Source organism: Tupaia chinensis, unplaced genomic scaffold (assembly GCF_000334495.1).
Source record: "Tupaia chinensis unplaced genomic scaffold, TupChi_1.0 Scaffold000207_1, whole genome shotgun sequence".
Taxonomy (NCBI): Eukaryota; Metazoa; Chordata; class Mammalia; order Scandentia; family Tupaiidae; genus Tupaia; species Tupaia belangeri.
Window position 1 is genome coordinate 166,787 of NW_006159682.1, and position 17,474 is coordinate 184,260.

A 17,474-nucleotide genomic window follows, 5' to 3' on the forward strand; every position below is an offset into this window, starting at 1 on the left:
AGTGACGTGTCACGGCATCTAAAATCTGCTGTATTTCCAGCGGACTAATTGTGTCTCTCTTCTCCTACTTTAGATCTATCCACACTCATGGAAATGTAACTGCATCTGACGCTGATGATAAAACCAAGGACCATCAGGCAAGATTGTGCAGTAGGAAACAGCGGTTCCAAATGAAGGCACTCACATTTAGAACTTCTACTTATTCTAAGGTATTAAAGCACAGTTTCACTTTAATTTTACTTCTTGGCAATCATTTTATCATACTAGCTTTGTAGGTTTAAAAGTTCTTATGTTAAAATGATGAACCATCAGAGAGGACTTCACTTTCCTTCTCTATGTTAAGAGAAAGAAACCAGCTGAGAAAAGATCCAGATTTTAAAGGGAATAGTTGCTATAATTAGGAAAGCATGTCACTTATAAGAAATAGGTTGAGTGTAGGTTAAAACTCAGTAAACTGTGTAAGAAGAACTGTAATAAATAAATGTCAGTTTAATAATTATTTTCTTAGGTCATGATCCTGAAAAGAGCACATGAATTTAGCACTCTAATAAAGTTTGTCTCGGTGGTAGCTGAGACCCAAGTGATTGTCCTTTAATTTGGTTTGAAATCTTGCTCTTCTCCCCTCCTCTCCCCCCACTGCCCTTCCCCCCCTTCTCTCCTCTCCCCTTCCCTCCCCTCCTCTCCCCTCCTATCCTCTCCTCTTCTCTCCTCTCTTCTCTCCTCTCTCTCCTCTCTCTCCTCCCTCTCCTCCCTCTCCTCTCCTCTCCTCTCCTCTCCTCCTCTCTTCTTCTCCTCTCTCCTCTGTCCTCTCTCCTCTCTGCTCTCCTCCTAAACTTATTGTTAAGGGTTTTCTATTCACCAAAAAGTGTCACTGGTACTCGTCATGGCCTATCTCTGTAGAACTTTGGGATTTGATGGCTTAGTTTCACTTGGACTAGCAAAACAAGATCTGTAATTAAAGAATCAAGTGACAGTTCTAAAACATAGGGTGTATCCCTACTTTAAAGACTACACAAGACAACTAAAAACAAAAAGGAAATGCAATATCAACAGAAAACAAAAAGTCCTCTCTATTTTTCTAAAATACACATAAATTCCAAACATGGCAAGGTTTAGTTAGTTGTTTATCTAAAAATAAAGTATTTCTTGTCGTAACCATATTTTTCAAACTAGGCAGAAAGTATGGAAAGTACTTTAGGCACAGATCAAAGTTAGTTTGTTTCTCTGAATATGTTAACAGAGATTTGCAAATTATTGTCTTGCTAGAATATAAAGAAGGTCAAAAATCTGAGAGAAATATTTACTTACTACTAGGATCCTTAAGTTCTGTTTTAGAAGAATAATATATCAGGTAGTAAGTTCCACAATTCTAAGATTTTATTACATTGGAAATTCTACAACTACCTCAGTTAAAATAACTAGATTACCTCCTAGAAGGCAACAATCTAGTTGAGCAAATTTTGCCAAAGAAAAGTGATTTCAGATTAAGTAGCAGATAAAAGAAGTTGCTTTGATGATAGGTTTCTTTTTCTTTTCTTTTTCTTTTTTTTTGAGAGAGGTTTTTGCTATAGGGTGCTTGTGCTTGCCAGAGAGAAAGAAAGAGAAAGAGACCGAGAGACAGAAAGTGAGAAATCATCCCCCAGGGGTATGGCCATGACTCAATCTCTTCTCCTCCATTGCCCTCTAAGGATGTTGAGTACTCATGCACATGTGCCGGTGCGAGATTTAAGCCTCTGGGTCTGGGACTCGCGTTGCCATCAACTACCTAGGAGCCCAGTACTCCATCTGCTGGTCCTATTTGATGATATATTTTAAAACTTCTCTGGCAGCTAATAAATGTATTAGCCTTTTCTAAATATTTTGGTGTCTTTTGAATTAAATAATGATGATTAAATATACAATTCGTCATATTATTAGAACCATTTTACTTAGTATTTTAGGTATGTCTTCATTTCTTTGATTATAGAATCTTCATTGAATGTAGGAGCTTTGCAAAGACTGATTCTGGATATGTAGAAGAATATAAATTATTCTATAACTTCATTTTGAATAAAGTTGAAGACATCTTTTACTTAGAATGTTTACTCTGGAGCTAGAGAGACTAAAAATACCCATCTGAAGCCGTTTACATGCATTCTTAAAACCAGCATATAGGATCATAATTTAGAATTCCTTCCTAAGTAATACAGTTAAATTCTGAGTTTTATTTATTTTAACAAAAGTAAAGATTAGGGAATAGGAAGTTCTGATCAATTGAATTTGCTAACATATTGGTTGTAGTTCTTACTTTTTTAGGATTCTACTCGTTAAACATGTCATATAGCCTAAATTAGGTTGCCTAAATCTTTAAACTAGGCATTTCTAATTCATCAATTTCTTTTTTTTAAGAATTATTTTATTTATTTGTTTATTTACTTATTAGTAGTAGTATTATTCAGTTTGACCAGAGAGAGACAAAGACAGAGAGAGGGAGAGTGAGAAAGCAAGCCGCCAGGTTCAGAACTTGAACCACAGTTGGCCATGTGGGAGTCCAAAACCTTGATCACCACACCACCTGCCAGCTTCTCTAATTCATCAATTTCTTTCTTTCTTTTTTTTTTTTTTTTGAGAGGTTTTCGCTATAGGGCGTGTGCTCTCGCTAGACAGACAGAGACATAGAGACAGAAAGTGAGAAATCACCCCTGAGAGGGGATAGTCACACCGCAATCTGTTCTCCTCCATTCTCCTCTCGGGATCTTGGGCACACACGCACACGCGCCTGGCGTGAGTTTTAAGCCACTGGGTCTGGGACACGAACCGCGGTTGACTATGGGGAGTCCAGCAACATAGCCATTACGCTAACTGCTGGTTCCCTCTAATTTATCAATTTCTTAATCTCCTCACTCTTTTGCAGACTTTCACAGAACAATGTATCCTATTCATATTTGTCATTTTCTCTCAGAAAATGAAGAAAAGTTAAAATTTCACAAACTAGTGCTTGAAAGTGTTATGTTTATATTTGAACAATATTTTCTTGTAATTTTTTTGAGTGAACTTTTGAGATTATGGGATTTTGTTGTTTTGGAAGATTAGAACAAAACAAAATCAGCATGCTAAGACCATGACTTAGGGTCTTAGAACATTTGGAAGTGTATGTGCCTTGGACTACAGTTTACATTAAGTTCAAATAGTAGCTCTTAAAAATGTTGTCTAGGCTCAATAAAATATTTGAAAATAAATTTCAGCAAGGTGTATCAATGGGCATTCCTTGCAGCTTTCACCATGATATGAGGTAAAGAACATAAACTTTGACTCTTCAGTTTCATGCTTCCTTGGGGAATCAAACAAGTATTTCTTGATTTTCTTTCTATAATAATGTTTAGACTGATAAAAATGGATTAGTCATATAAAATCATATAAAAAACACTTCTCAATGTAAAATTAATCAAGTCAGAGAAGACCACACTACTGAAGAACCATTCAGAGGTATCTTTCTTATGGCAGAAAGCAGGTCAACTCACACTACTACTGAGAAGCTTGTAAAACCAGTTTCAAAGTTAATGACAAATATTATGCTTGGAGAGAAAGTAAAATGAGCTTTTGGCAAAAATCCCTTATCTCAGGCATACCATCTGGAAAAGCAATTACTGTCATGTGCACATGCTGGTGGATATTTTGGTTTCCAGTTGGATGAAAGCACTGATGTACAGAGTGCATACCAGCACTTGATGTATTATTATTTATCACTGAGAAAAATCACTGCAGCAGAACAGTTTTTGTTGTTGTTGTTGTTGTTGTTATTTCTCTTTGTTATAAGCAGTGGTGGTGGTTGGTTGTTTTTTTATAGCATTATAGCCAAGGAAAGTTGCATCGGTTCCTTCTGATAAAAGCAACAGAACTTGAACTGCAAGAAAGTACAAGAGGTTGCTTGATGAATAAAAGAGGTTGCAGTAGGATGTCAATTCATTGCCCACATTTTTCCAGACATAAGAACTGAAGTTTAGTAATGTAGTCTTTTATCATGTGTCAAAGAACAGAGTAAAATTTGTCAAAGTAAACAATTTTGGAGACAAAGCCACATCTTTACAGAGTTTTGTGAGGAAATGGTCAGCAACTATACTAATGTCCCTGCTTTTCTCCCAGTGACGTTTGCAAACTGTAGGGGAAACTTGTATATGCTTATTAGTTTTTCAGAAAAATGAGATAAAGAACTACTTCTTTACTACTAGTCGTGCCATTCTATAATTTCAAGGGACATAATTTACCAAATACCTTTAGTATTTTAAGTAGTCTGAATTTAGAACTTTGTATCCAAAATATCATGAGTTTTAGTGTTAAAGATGAGATAGGATTTTGCAAAAGTCTGAATTATGGTACAAAATGATCTAAGAGTTTGACCATTTCTCTATACTTCATGATTTTATTAACTTATCAAAGAAGAAACTGAATTTATTGTGGATCTCTAGAAACCACATCCAGATTTTTAAATTGAATATGAAGAAATACTTTCCAGAGCCAAAAGGCATGCAGAGAGTAGATTAGGAACCTTTTTGTTTTGATCTCTCAAGCTGAAGCATTTAACTTCAGCTTTGAGTGCGATAGGCTTTTTTTAGCATTCAATGGAATGCTGAAAGTTGACTTCAGTTGAGAAATCTTGCTATAATTTCTGGATCTATGTTTAATTATACTATCTAGACTGTATAACATAGCTGATTTGTAATTTATAATTAGTAATTTAATTCAGTAAAAACAAAAAATTAGAAAGAAACAAGCTGAATATGAACATTGGTTTATGGCTTAATCTGATTTGAGACCTGGTGCCTTAAACATCTTGAAATAAAATTTTCAAACATTAATAGAGTTGAGGCAGAATAACTCAGGTGCTCTATCAGATGGGCTTTGACTGGCTAAAGATGAGACAGTTTGAGTATCAGTAAGCATAACTACAGTATAATAAATCATATCAAATATGTTTAAATCCATGAGTTTATAATGATACTTAAAAAACCTTATTAGTCTTCTTTGGAGTATGCTAAGGAACCAATTGTGCTTCAGGGTAAACAAATAGTTTATTAAGGGAAGACTTTTTTTTTTGGTCTCAGAAGCATTCTAGTTAATAAATGAAGAGTGTGATGATAGACTAGAACATCAGCATTTTAAATAAATTCCTGGATCTAAGCAAAGATTATCAGAGGCTTGCTAATATCCCAAGAAGACAACCAGATATTAGCTTTCTCTTCATGAAAGTTCACATTACTTGTAAAATATCCTTGTCAAAAATTTTGAACTTAAACCTGAATCTATCAGTTTACAAAAAAACTAAGAGAAACGGGGCTGGCCTCATAGCCTCGAGGTTAAAGGAAGCTGATCGCACATGGCCAGGTGTGGTGCGAGTACTGCCCCAGTGGCTTGAAGAACATGCAAGGGTGCAGTGTGTGCTCCAAATCCTGACAGCATAGAGAAATGGAAGAGAAGGGATTGTGGTGTGGCCACATCCCATTGGGAGGGTCCTTTCTCACTCTCCCTGTGTCTCTGATGAGCAGTTATGCTCTCTGGCAGTTAAAACAAAACTTTTTTATTCAGAGTAAGACAATTTAAAAATTAAAATGTAAAGAGATAAACATGAAATGCTACCATGGGGATAAGCAGTCAGCAGAGTAGGCTGTGGGGAATTCTTTGGGACACATGACATTTTTTTTTCAACAAAAAAATATAGGAAGAAAAAAGTAACAGAAAATCTTAGAGCAAGAGCAATGTTTGGACTTTATTTGGGTCCTGATTTTAATAAACATCTATGAAATTTGAACACTGGGTATTTGAGACGACAGAATTATTATTTTTGAAGTGTGATAATAGTATGTTCTTATATTTTAAAAGTCCTTATCTTTTAGAGATACACATTAAAATATTGATGGATAGAAAGACGTGCTTGGTACCTGCCTCATTATTATCTGGATTACAGAGAAGGCCGTGGGTGGGGATTAAACAAGATTGGTCAGGAGCTGATCATTGTTTAAACTAGAATTTTAGGAGCAAAGGTCAGAAGAGGAGGAGAAGGGTAATTCTTGATAATATTCTCTAAGCATTCTTGAAGACTTGCATAAGAAAGGTCCAAAATTTACATCTTATTTTTGTTGGTTTATAAAAATACAGTCGAAGTATGTGTACTTAGCAACCTGCTGAATTCTAATTTCTAATAATTTCTTGAGTCTCTTGAATATTCTAAATAGAAAACTGTATTGCTTACATAGGACAGTTTTACAGTATAGTGCTTACTATTTACAAGGCTCTATTCTAAGCACTTTGTATTAATTCATTAGTCCTCACAAGAACTCCAGTGAAATAGAGATGACCTTGTCAAAAGTTTACCTAGCTGGTATGTGCTAAAGCTCCGACTGGTGGCCAGGCATTCTACCCCTAGGGTCTGTGCCTCTCCGCTTTCTATACCTTTCCTTATAGCTTTTTATTTTTAAATCCTTCTATTCTAATCCTTATACCTTTTATTTCTTCTGTTTATCTTAGCGTGCTGGTTAAGGAGTTCACCTTTGAAAAACCAGTGTTTATTTTTAATTTTGATTTTAGAAATTGTCTTAATACTTAAGTAATAGAGAGTCCAGTTGAATTTACGCCTTTGGAAATGCAAGGTACTCAATAAGAGACTAAGAACTAACTTAATGTGTAGCCAGAAATCAAAGAATTATTGTGTTATCACAGAATCTTTTCTTTTTCTTTTTTTTAAATTACCCTCTTGATCTGTGAGCAGCCTAATTATGGCTCATTTTACTTTCAATTACTTGTTGATTTTATTGGTCATATTTGCTGAATTTTTTTCATGACTCTTAAAAAATTCCTTCTTCCCTTTAGCCCCGACACCTGCTATTTAATTACCTCCTTCTTGATTTGCTTAGGTTACATGAGATAAAATTAGGCAAGGCACTTAGCATGCTGTTTTACACATACTATGTGTCTAGTAAATAAGCCTTTTTGTTTAAGAGACAACTACTACTTTATGGTTTTGTTTTAAAATTGTTCTTTATTCTTTAATTAACTTTAAAATGGGGAGAGGAAAATATGTCTTAGTTACTTTAAGAGAAGGCCTAAGCCAGGTCAGATGGGAAAAACTATTGATAATGTGTTAAAGTGGTTTACCAGTAATCACTGTGTTCTCTGCAAGGAACTTTTTCTAATAGTTTCTGCATTTGAGAAAGATAACTGACTGAGATGGTTGCCAAAAGAATACTTGCCTATTAGGGACCAGCAGATGATGTAATGATAGGTAGCTCGACTCTCATGAGTCTGCCATGGTTCAAGTCCCAGATCTGGTGGCTGCAAACTCAGGCCAGGCATGAGTACATACCCCAAATCTTGAGAAGATAATGGAGGAGAAGGGATTGTGGCATGGCTATCCCCCCTGGGGGGGTGATTTCTCAATTTCTTCTCTCTCTCTGTTTCTCCAGCAAGCACAAACGCTCTATAGCAAAAATCTCTCCCCCCCGAAAAATTGTGCTGTTTCTCTGTGCTTTACCACTCCCTACCTCCAACCTAGCTGCACCTGTTCTTTTGGATCGCAATAAACTGAAGCAATCTTTTACTATATCTTTTATTATTATTATTATTATTGCCAGAGGGCATGTGTGCTGACCAGCGAGATGGAGAAAGGGACAGAGAGAGAGAAGAGGGCATGGTCATGCTGCAGTCTTCCTCCACTACTTTTCTTCAGGATTGAGTACACCTACCCAAGCACCTGGCATGTGTTTAAAGCAGCAGGGGCTGAGATTCAAACCACAGTGGTTGTGGGATCTGACTTCCTCAACTGCTGTGTTCATGGGCACCCCCATTTTAAACATCTTTAATGATATTTTCAAAGATGCTGTTAATGTACTTGGAAACTGACGACTCTCAAGACACAAGAGTTTCTTTCCTATTCCAAAGGACATTTATAATTATGGTGGGGCATAGATATTGAAATTACATAACCACTTACTTGACTGTATTAAAGAAGAAAATTTGTTTGGAGGGCCATAGGTTATTGGTAAGAAAGAAAACATACAACTTTTAAATTTTTGCTGTAGGATGCTTGTGCTCATCAGAGGGAGAGAGAGATAGAGAAGGAAAGTGAAAAAGCACCCTACAAGTGTGATGGTTGAGCTATGATCTCTTCTCCGTTGTCCTCTCAGGATTTTGGCCATGCATGCATGTGTTTGGTGTGTTTTCCAAGCCTCTGGGTCTGGGACTTGAATTGCACAATTGGCTGTGTGGGATTCAGACACCTTAACTACTGTGCCATGGGCTGGCTCAATAAAACATATCTTTTGAAGCATAAACTTACTCTCCTATGTGATCAAGGACATTTTGAGAGGAGAGGTAAGATACTCTCTAAACTAAACCTGGATGCTGTGGCAGTCAGAAGGTAATAGGCAAGAATAAGCACAGCCGAGAAATGCACAGTTTAATTTCCATTACCAATTGGTTGATGAAGGCATTGAGACTTTAATTGTTCAGAAGGTGATCCTAAATGAGGAAACATAACTAATGTGGTCTATACGGGGTATGAGATCAAATGAATAAAGAAAGCCGATAGAAAGATAACAAAGTATAATAATGATAATATAGTTAATATCTAATGATTGCTATATGTGAGGCACTGTGATAGAAAGACAGAGACAGACAGAGAGACAGAAAGCGAGAAATCACTCCCCTGGGAGGATGGCCACGCCGCAATCCCTTCTCTTCCATTCTCCTCTTGGGATCTTGGGCATGTACGCACATATGCCCGGCGTGAGTTTAAGCCACCAGGTCCGGGACTCGAACTGGAGTCGACTATGTGAGAGTTCAATGACATAGCCATTATGCCAACTGCTGGTCCCAAGCCTGGCATGTTTTTGAAGCCACTGGGGCTAGGATTGAAAGTGTGATTGGCTACATGGGATCTGTCTCTTCCACATAGTACTGGTACTGCATTATGGAGCCAGCCTAAACATTTTTTTTTTTAATCACTAATTTTTAACAATTTGGTATTTCTTGGTGTGGTTTTCTTTGTTTATCTTGCTTGGATTTTGTTGAGCTTCTTGGATCTATAGGTTTATGATTTTGATAGCATTTGAAAATTTTTGCCCATTTTTTCAAATATTTTTCTATCACTGTTCTAGTTTATGAACCTCAATTACATGTACATTAGATAGTATATTGCTACATATCACCAGTGTTCACTACCTTTTAAAAAATAATTTTTTCTGCTTCATTTTGGATATCTTATATTGACACAGTTTCATGTTAACTCTTCAACCTGCTGTTAATCCTATCCAATGTTTTTATTTCCCATGTTGTATTTAGAGGTTCCACTGTGCCTTAAAGCAGTTTTGCACTTTCCTTCAATATTTCCATGACTTTCTCTACTTTCTTGAGTATGTTGAGCATATTTATGCCAATTCTGGTTTGTTTTTTTAACCTCATTCATATGAGAGAGAGAGAAAGGGGAACATACTCCACAGTCTAGTCACGTTGCAGTCTCCTTCCTCCAGTCCTGTAACCTGTTGGATCCTGAGCATATTTCAGGCAGACCAGGCAGGGATTCAAATCGGGGTCACTATGTGTGGTCTATCCAGAGTAGCACGTTACTCCTTTATCACAGAGCTGGCCCTATAATGGCTCTGTCTGCCGCGTCCTGTGTCTGTTTTATATTGATTTGTTATTTGTCTAGTTATAGACCATATTATCCTCCTTTATGTATACGCCTGGTCAATTTTGATTGGGTGTCAGACGGTGTGAATTTTATGCTCTAGGGTGCTAGAGTGCTAGATTTTACTGTTTTTCTTTAAATGATGTTCTCTAAGTTTTGGCATGCAGTTACATGTTTTGAGGTCAGTTTGATGTTTTTGAGATGTGCCTTATTTTGAGGAAGGTTTGATAGGGTCGGTTCAACGCATTGAACAGCTAATTTAGAAGCTGTCTCCCTTCTGTGGGCTTTACGTGATATTTCATGTAGTATGAGTTTTTTCCACTCTATCCCATGAGAATATGAACTATTCAGAGCCATGGTGTGAGTTTCAGGAATTCTTTGGCCTATTCTCTCCCTCCTCCCCCCTGATTCTTTACCTAAATTCAGGAGGTAATTAACTTGCTTTCACACGTGATGGATTAGCATCCTGCCAAAGAGTTGAGGGGATCCTTTACGAATCTCCAGAGCACTGTCCCTGTAGGGAGTTCCTTCTCTTGGTTGTGCTAGTCCACAAATTCTGGCTGCCTTCAGTTCTCTTAATATCAGTCTCTGTTACCTCAACTCTGAGACTGCCAGGTTCTGTTTAAACCCCTCTTTTTATGTTGAATCCTTGAAAGTGCTTCAGGGTGTGAGGCTCACCTCATTTCTCCTCCTTCCTCAGTGATCCCACTCCTGCTTGGATTGTTCTCCAGGATCTGAAAATGCTGTCTTACTTGTTTTATCCAGTTTTCTGGTTGTGTAAGTTCAGAGGTTGTCCTGTTACTCCGTTATGGCTATCTGTGGAAATTTCTCTACCATCTTTTCCTCTCTCTTTTTCTATGAGTTAAGATGTGGACCTAGGTAAAAGAAGTAAAGAAACTATTGATGGCTGGCTCTTCTCAGTACGTCAGGTGTTTGGCTTACTAGTAACTGGGGCAGAGGAGTGCCTTATGGTCAGCGGTCCATACCTCTGTTAGCAGTAGACAGGTGGTTTTGCCTGGTGGATTTCCTCTTCCTCTTGCTCTCTGGAACCTATTATAGTGATAGGGTGTTAAAAGACAATCATGGTATTCTGAGACTTGGTCAATACTACATAGTTTTAATAAGTTCTTAGTCTTAGTGCTTTTACTTTTAACTGAATTAAGACCCATATTTATTTGCTTTTTCTCAGCTCTTTCTGTTTGCTATTAGTCACTTTTAATTTTATCAGTTTTTAAAAAAATATTTTTGGCTGTTACATTATTTGCTAGTTATCTAGCTGGTTGTCATTTAATTTTTAAATCTAGGCTGTAATTTTCTTCATCTTTTTCACTTAATTTAATTTTTTCATCATTTATTTTGATGCATCAGAAATAACTTTGAGGATCTTGGAAAGGTTTGATCTTTATGCATTATATCTTTAGTTTTGTTATCTGTTTCCCTGTTCTTCTTTTCATCTTCTCAGAAATAAATAAGAGAATAAATGAGCAACTGAGTACATGAGAAATTTATTCACAAGCATATATACATTGTGCATTTTCCCAATTCTGAAACTATTAATTATAATATGCCATAGATTAAATATGGAAAGGAAATGTATTAAGTTTATTTTTAAATGTGTATCTTCTTACAGGTTTTCTGGTAAAAGTATATATTTATCTATAAAACCTACACAGCATCTTCCCTGAAATCATTGGTTCTAACCCTTTTTCACATTCTAACATGCTGCTTTTCCTCACCTGTGTTTTCTTGGTCCCTTTACACGATTGCAGGTATAATTTTGAGTCATATGGGAAATGTTTGGAATTTAACTGCTATTCTCTTTTGGCTAAATTCAGAGGTTTCAGTTTTCTATAGATAAGCCATGAATTAAATAGCTTCCTTTTTGAGTCAGCTGGAAACTTTGACAGATTGATAGCCAACACTTGGGTGATAGTACTTCGTAAAATGCAAATTGGTCACACCAGTGTCTTCCAGCTCTGATAATTCTATGATCTATTTTGAGAGATTGTGCAGTTTCTACTGCCTTTAATTGCCCTTGCTTGGCTTGCAACAGACAACTTTTGCATCACAATAGCTTTTTATTTCAGTGCTTTATCATGGTTCAATCTGTCTGAAAATATTTTCAAGCAAGTTAGGCTTTCAGATTCAAGTTAAAATTCAACTGCAAGAGTGTTTACTCATGCAGTTAACTCAGTTGTGGTCATAGTTGGGTAAGTAGATACCTTCTCTGAGAAGGTATTTTCCATACCTCACAACTTATTCTTTTGCTTGGCTACAAGTGGAGTTTTTGGATTTTTATTCTGACTCTGCTTCTAGTTTCAGAAATCTAAACATGTTGTTATTTTTTTTTAAAAAAGAAAAATATATCTTTAGAATTGAGAAAATGCAGTTTAGGAATTTAATATATGACAAGCAAAAAATCTGTCAGTGGTAGAATTGTTGATTCAAGTTTGGGAAGATCAGATAGTTAGAAACGTTAATGTTGCGCTTATTCATATGCAAATATTATGGTTAACTTTTTTTTTTAAAGAGCCAATTTTTTTGCTGTAGGTCATATGTGCTTGCCAGAGAGACAGAGAGAGAGATGAAAAGTCACCCAACACAGGGGATGGCCACACCACAGTCATTTCTCCTCCATTCTCATCCTGGGATTTTGGACACACATGCGCACGTATCCAGTGTGAATTTCATGCTGCTGGGTCTGGGACTCAAACTTCAGTCAGCCATGGGGGAGTCCAGTGCCTTAACCACTATACCATCTGTTGACTCTTATGGATAACTTTTTAAAATTGAAAATCTAGTAAACTATACAAAGAACAGTAATTTTTTAAAGTAAGAAGACTATTAAAAAATGTTTGTAGGGGCCAGCAGGTAGCTTAGTGATTAAGGTGCTAGACTCCCACGTGGCCAACTGCAGTTCGAGTCTCTAATGTGGAGCCATGAAACTCACTCTGGGTGCATGTGAGTGCCCAAAATCCCAGAAAGAGAATGGGAGAAGGGATTGTGGCATGGCCATCTCACTCCTCCACCTCTCCAGGACTGATCTTACTTTTCCCCTCTGTCTCTTCAGTGAGTGTTCGCACCCTATGGCAAAACCTTAAGAAAAAAAAAGCTTGTAAAAAATTAAGCATACCTTGGTGTAGATGGTGTGGTGGTTAAGGTATTGGAGCCCACCTGGCAGGCTCCACGGTTCAAGGAGTCTGGGACTTGGGGAATTGAAAAACACACTGGCAGGGACCAGCAGGTGGTGTGGTGGTTAAAGTGCTGGACATTCCCACATGGCTGACCAGGGTTGGAGTCCTGGACCTGGTGGCTTGCTTTCTCAGAAACTTTCTCTCTTTCTCTCTCTTTCTTTCTCTCTCTCTCTCTGTGTGTGTGTGTGTGTGTGTGTGTGTGTGTGTGTTTGTGTGTGTTTGTCTTGCTGGTCAAATTAAAATAAATGAATGAATAAATAAAACAAAATAATTATTTAAAAAAATAAAAAGAATGAAAAAGGAAAACACACTGGATGCATGTGCCTACGTGCCCAAAATCCTGAGAAGAGAATGGAGGAGAAGGGATTGCGGTGTGACCATCCCTCCTGGTGGGTGATTTCTCACTTTCTGTAAAAAAAAAGTTCTCTCTCTCAGTAAGTACATGTACCATGAACCCTATGACAGATATCTTTAAAAAAAAAAAAATTAAGTGCATATTTGTGAAGAAAACCAATATGCTTAAAACTAAAAAGATTATCAAAATGAAAACATTTACAAATGACCTTAAATGACTACTGTATTATAAAAATATTTTCAACACTAAAGTTCCAGTAAGTGCATTGATAAAAGGAATGCCGGTTAGGTCATAAGGGGACTTAAAGTAAACAAACATAAGGAAAAGAGTTCAACCTCATTGGTAATTAAAACAGTAGTGAATAACTGTGTGGTTGTTATCAAGTAACCATAATTCCCTAGGCAATCAAATATTCATGCTTTGCTTTTGGAATTGAAACAATTCATTTGGAAGGTAGTATGGTATATCTTTTTTGTTTTAAAGCTTTATTTACTTATTTATTATTGTTATTGTTATTTTTCACATGAGTTTTGCCAAAGACAGAGAGAGAGAGGGAGGGAGGGAGAGCAGGAAAGCAAGGTGCCAGATAGTATATATCTTAAAAACCATAAACACATCCAAGGTCACTGATATAATGGCCCTACTCTTGAGGATTGACCCTTAATAAATAATCCAGGGAATGAAAAAGCTGTATTTGCAGTGTGTTCACAATAGTATTACTTTTAGTAGTAACAATTAAAGACAAGCTAGTTGCTTAACAGTGATAAATTCAGTATGATAAACTCATACCCAAACCGTTCATATCCATTACATGTAAAGCACAGGCACTATGGTAACAGGGACTGTATCTTTTCCGTTCTCTGCTGTAACACTTGTGCCTGGAATAGTTTGGTACTTAACACTTACTGTTTTTTGAAATGAACAGATCAATGAGATAATGTGAAGTTAAAAAAATTAATGAGTACAATTTACTTATGATCTTAATGAGTAAAGGAATTAGGGAGTAATTTGGCTGGTGAAGAGCTTTTTGGTGGAATTTGAACTGAGGTTTGAAACTGGATTCTCTTGAGAGCTATGAGTCAGGGAACACACTCTAGGAAGAGGGATCAGTTTGAGGAAAGGACTGACAGAAGGAACAGACTGGGAGGTCATGTAGGAGCTGAGGCATGTAGGTAGGACCTTGAGTAGACTTACATAAATCAGGCTAAGTAGATAGGACTTTACTGGCAGCATGGGAAGTCATTGATCGTTGTTCAGCAGAGGTTCCAGCTTTGGTGTGTAGGACAGATTTAGTTAGGAAGATCAGTTTAAACTATTTTTTTGAGAGAGATTTTTGCAATAGGGCACATAGGCTCACTGGAGAGACAGAGACAGACACTTCTCTACTGAATTGCTTTTGTACCTTTGTCAAAAAAAAGCCAGTTGTCCTTATTTGTACAAATTGGTCTTATTTCTAAGTTACTTATTTTGTTCTAATTTCTAAATTACCTATCACGTGTCTGTTCTTTTGCCAATACCACGCTACCTTTATTCTGCACTGGTGTTCTTTTAGTGCTTTAAATATGCTATGCTCTCTCTTTACTTCAAAAACTTTGGATAGGCTGGTTCTGTCTGCCTCACATACTATTCCTCCTTCATCTAGCAACTCCTAACTCATCTTTTAGAAGTCAGCTTAAATGTCACCTCCTCTGGAAAACCTTTTCATCATTAGGGTTAAAAAGGTTTCTTGAAAGGGACCAGCAGTTAGCGTAATGGCATTGTCGCTGGACTCCCACGTAGTTGACCGCGGTTTGAGTCCTGGACCCGGTGGCTTAATATCACACCAGGCGTGTGTGCGTGCTTGCCCCAAGATCACAAGAAGAGAATGGAGGAGAAGGGATTGCGGCATGGCCATCCTCTCTGGGGGGTAGTGAAAGTTGCTATTTATGAAGCAGGCTATTAGGCTGAATTAAGATCTTGATATTTATTTGGAATAAACTAAGAAGAGATTTGAAAGACTGATTTGTTGCCAGTTGCACTAATTTTTGCATTGTTTATAAAATGGAGAAACATCATTAAATTATTTCCATATAAACACATGTAATATCTCAAAAAAAAAATAAAAAGTAGACATTTCTGCTGTGTAGTGGCCAAGACTGTATGGAAGGCATGGATTTCATTCTGGTTCCATTTAAAGCAGGCTAGGCTTGGTGGTATATGCCCTTGATCCTAACTAACTGAGAGGCTGGGGCAGAAGCATCATGACATAGGTGAGACACACTCAAAAAATACCTTTTTTTCTTTCCCTCCTACCAACCTTTCTATGCTTTCTTTCTCTCATTAAACAAACAAACAAACAACAACCAAAAAAACTAGGCATTTTATCAAATAGTTGAATAGTGTTTTCGAACATTAATGTTTAAAGTTTGGAATAAAAATGTAAATGAATGCTTTAGATGACCAAATAATGAATTTCTAATTGAACTGATACTCCACTGGATTGTTTGACTAGTAGTTTATCTCCACTGGATTGTTTGACTAGTAGTTTATTTTATATTTTGTAGGGTTAGAGGTTGAGTTGGAAAGGGCTTTGCAGATTAGGCAATGTTTTTGCTGAATCTGGAGATTTAATATTTATCAAGTACATACTGTTCGCTTCGCATGCCAGATGCTGGGTTTGTACACATGCATAAGACATAGTCCTTTCCTTGATGGACTAACAGTTGTTTATAAACTGTGTAACAAATATTGAGATAAAGGGAATAGTAACAATATACCATGGGAACACAGTAACTTGAGGAAGGGACCTAAGGAGAGGTAGAATTAGAGCTTTGCAGAGAAGATGGCATGAACTGGGACCTGGGTGATGGAGAAACACACACCTCATGGAGTGGGAGAGAAAAAAATGTCCGGGTAGGATGTGTAACATGAGGACACACTTATATTTTTCTTCTCAAAAATATAAGCATTTTCATCCTTTAATTGGTGAGTGTAGAGAAAAAGATCTCTTGTATGCCTAACCATTTCTCATGGAATTTAGTAAGAAAACATTATTTATAAAAGTAAAAATTGGGGCCAGCCCTATGGCCTAGTGGTTAAGGGAGCAGGATCCCACATGACTGACCGTGATTCTGATCCCAACCCTGGCAGCTTGAAAAACATATCTGGCAGCAGCTAGCTTTGGGACTTGAACTGTGGTTAGCCATGTGGGAATCCAGTGCCTTAACCCCCACACCACCTGCTAACCCAAGACTTGTCACTTTATTTTTATTTTTTAAAAGAATATTTAATTAATTAATTAATTTATTTTTAAATAATTGCTTTATTTACCTTTATTTATTATTCTTATTTTCCAGTTTGATCAGTCAGAGAGAGAGAGAGAGAGAGAGAGAGAGCAAGCCACCAGGTCCGGGACTTGAACCACGGTCGGCCATGCGGAGTGTCCAGCGCCTCAACCACTATGCCACCTGCTGGTCCCTAATTTTATTATCACCATTATTTTTCAATTTGCCATAGGGCACCTGTGCTCATGAGAGAGAGAGAGAGAAAGAGAGAGAGAGAGAGAGGGAGGAAGGGAGGAATAGAGAGAGAGAGAAAGTGAAAAACAAGCTGCCAGGTCCAAGACTTGAACTGCAGTTGGTCACATGGGCGTTCAGCTACTCAATCACCACACCACTTGCTGGTCCACAAGGCTTGTTATTTTAAATTGGGGCAGGATGGTTGAGTAAAGCTTGAATGAGGAGGCCGCCACAGCTCCAGCTTACTCATTGTGTTCTTCAGATCTGAGGACTAAGATTGGATGATTATAACATAGAATATAGCAATTGGAAACTTGAACAAAAGAAAATGACAAGTTGGGATATGGGATATATTGGTACATTTTTCTCAACTTTTGAGGCAGGAATTTAGTAAATACTACTTAAAAATAAAACATGAAATAAAAAGCACATACAGTGATATCAACCCCTTGATAATCTTTTTTCTTACAATGAAGGAATACTCCTGACTGGATTGGTTTCTGATGAGAAATTCTCTGTATTTTAATTGCTGTTCCTCTATAGGTAACACACTTTTTTCCTCTGATTACTTATATTTTTCATTGTCATTAGTTTTCAGAAAACTTTATTATGATGTGTTTGTGTTTGCATTTTTTTTTTTGAGAGGTTTTTGCTATAGGGCGCATGCGCTCGCCAGAAAGACAGAGACAGAGAGACAGAAAGCAAGAAATCCCCCCCCCGTGGGGGATGGCCATCTGTCTGGCGAGTGCACGTGCCCTATAGCAAAAAAA

General features: G+C 37.2%; 1 protein-coding gene across 4 annotated transcripts in view; it reads left to right on the forward strand.

The window, feature by feature from the left end:
* Positions 1-73: 73 nt before the first annotated feature.
* NCOA1 (nuclear receptor coactivator 1) overlaps positions 74-17,474 on the forward strand; it is a 206,888-nt gene continuing 189,487 nt past the window's right edge. For all 4 annotated transcript variants that reach the window (XM_006147233.3, XM_027771343.1, XM_006147235.3 and 1 more), the window contains exon 1: positions 74-209. The gene's annotated coding sequence lies outside the window, so the exon portion shown is untranslated. The remainder of the gene's footprint in view (positions 210-17,474) is intronic.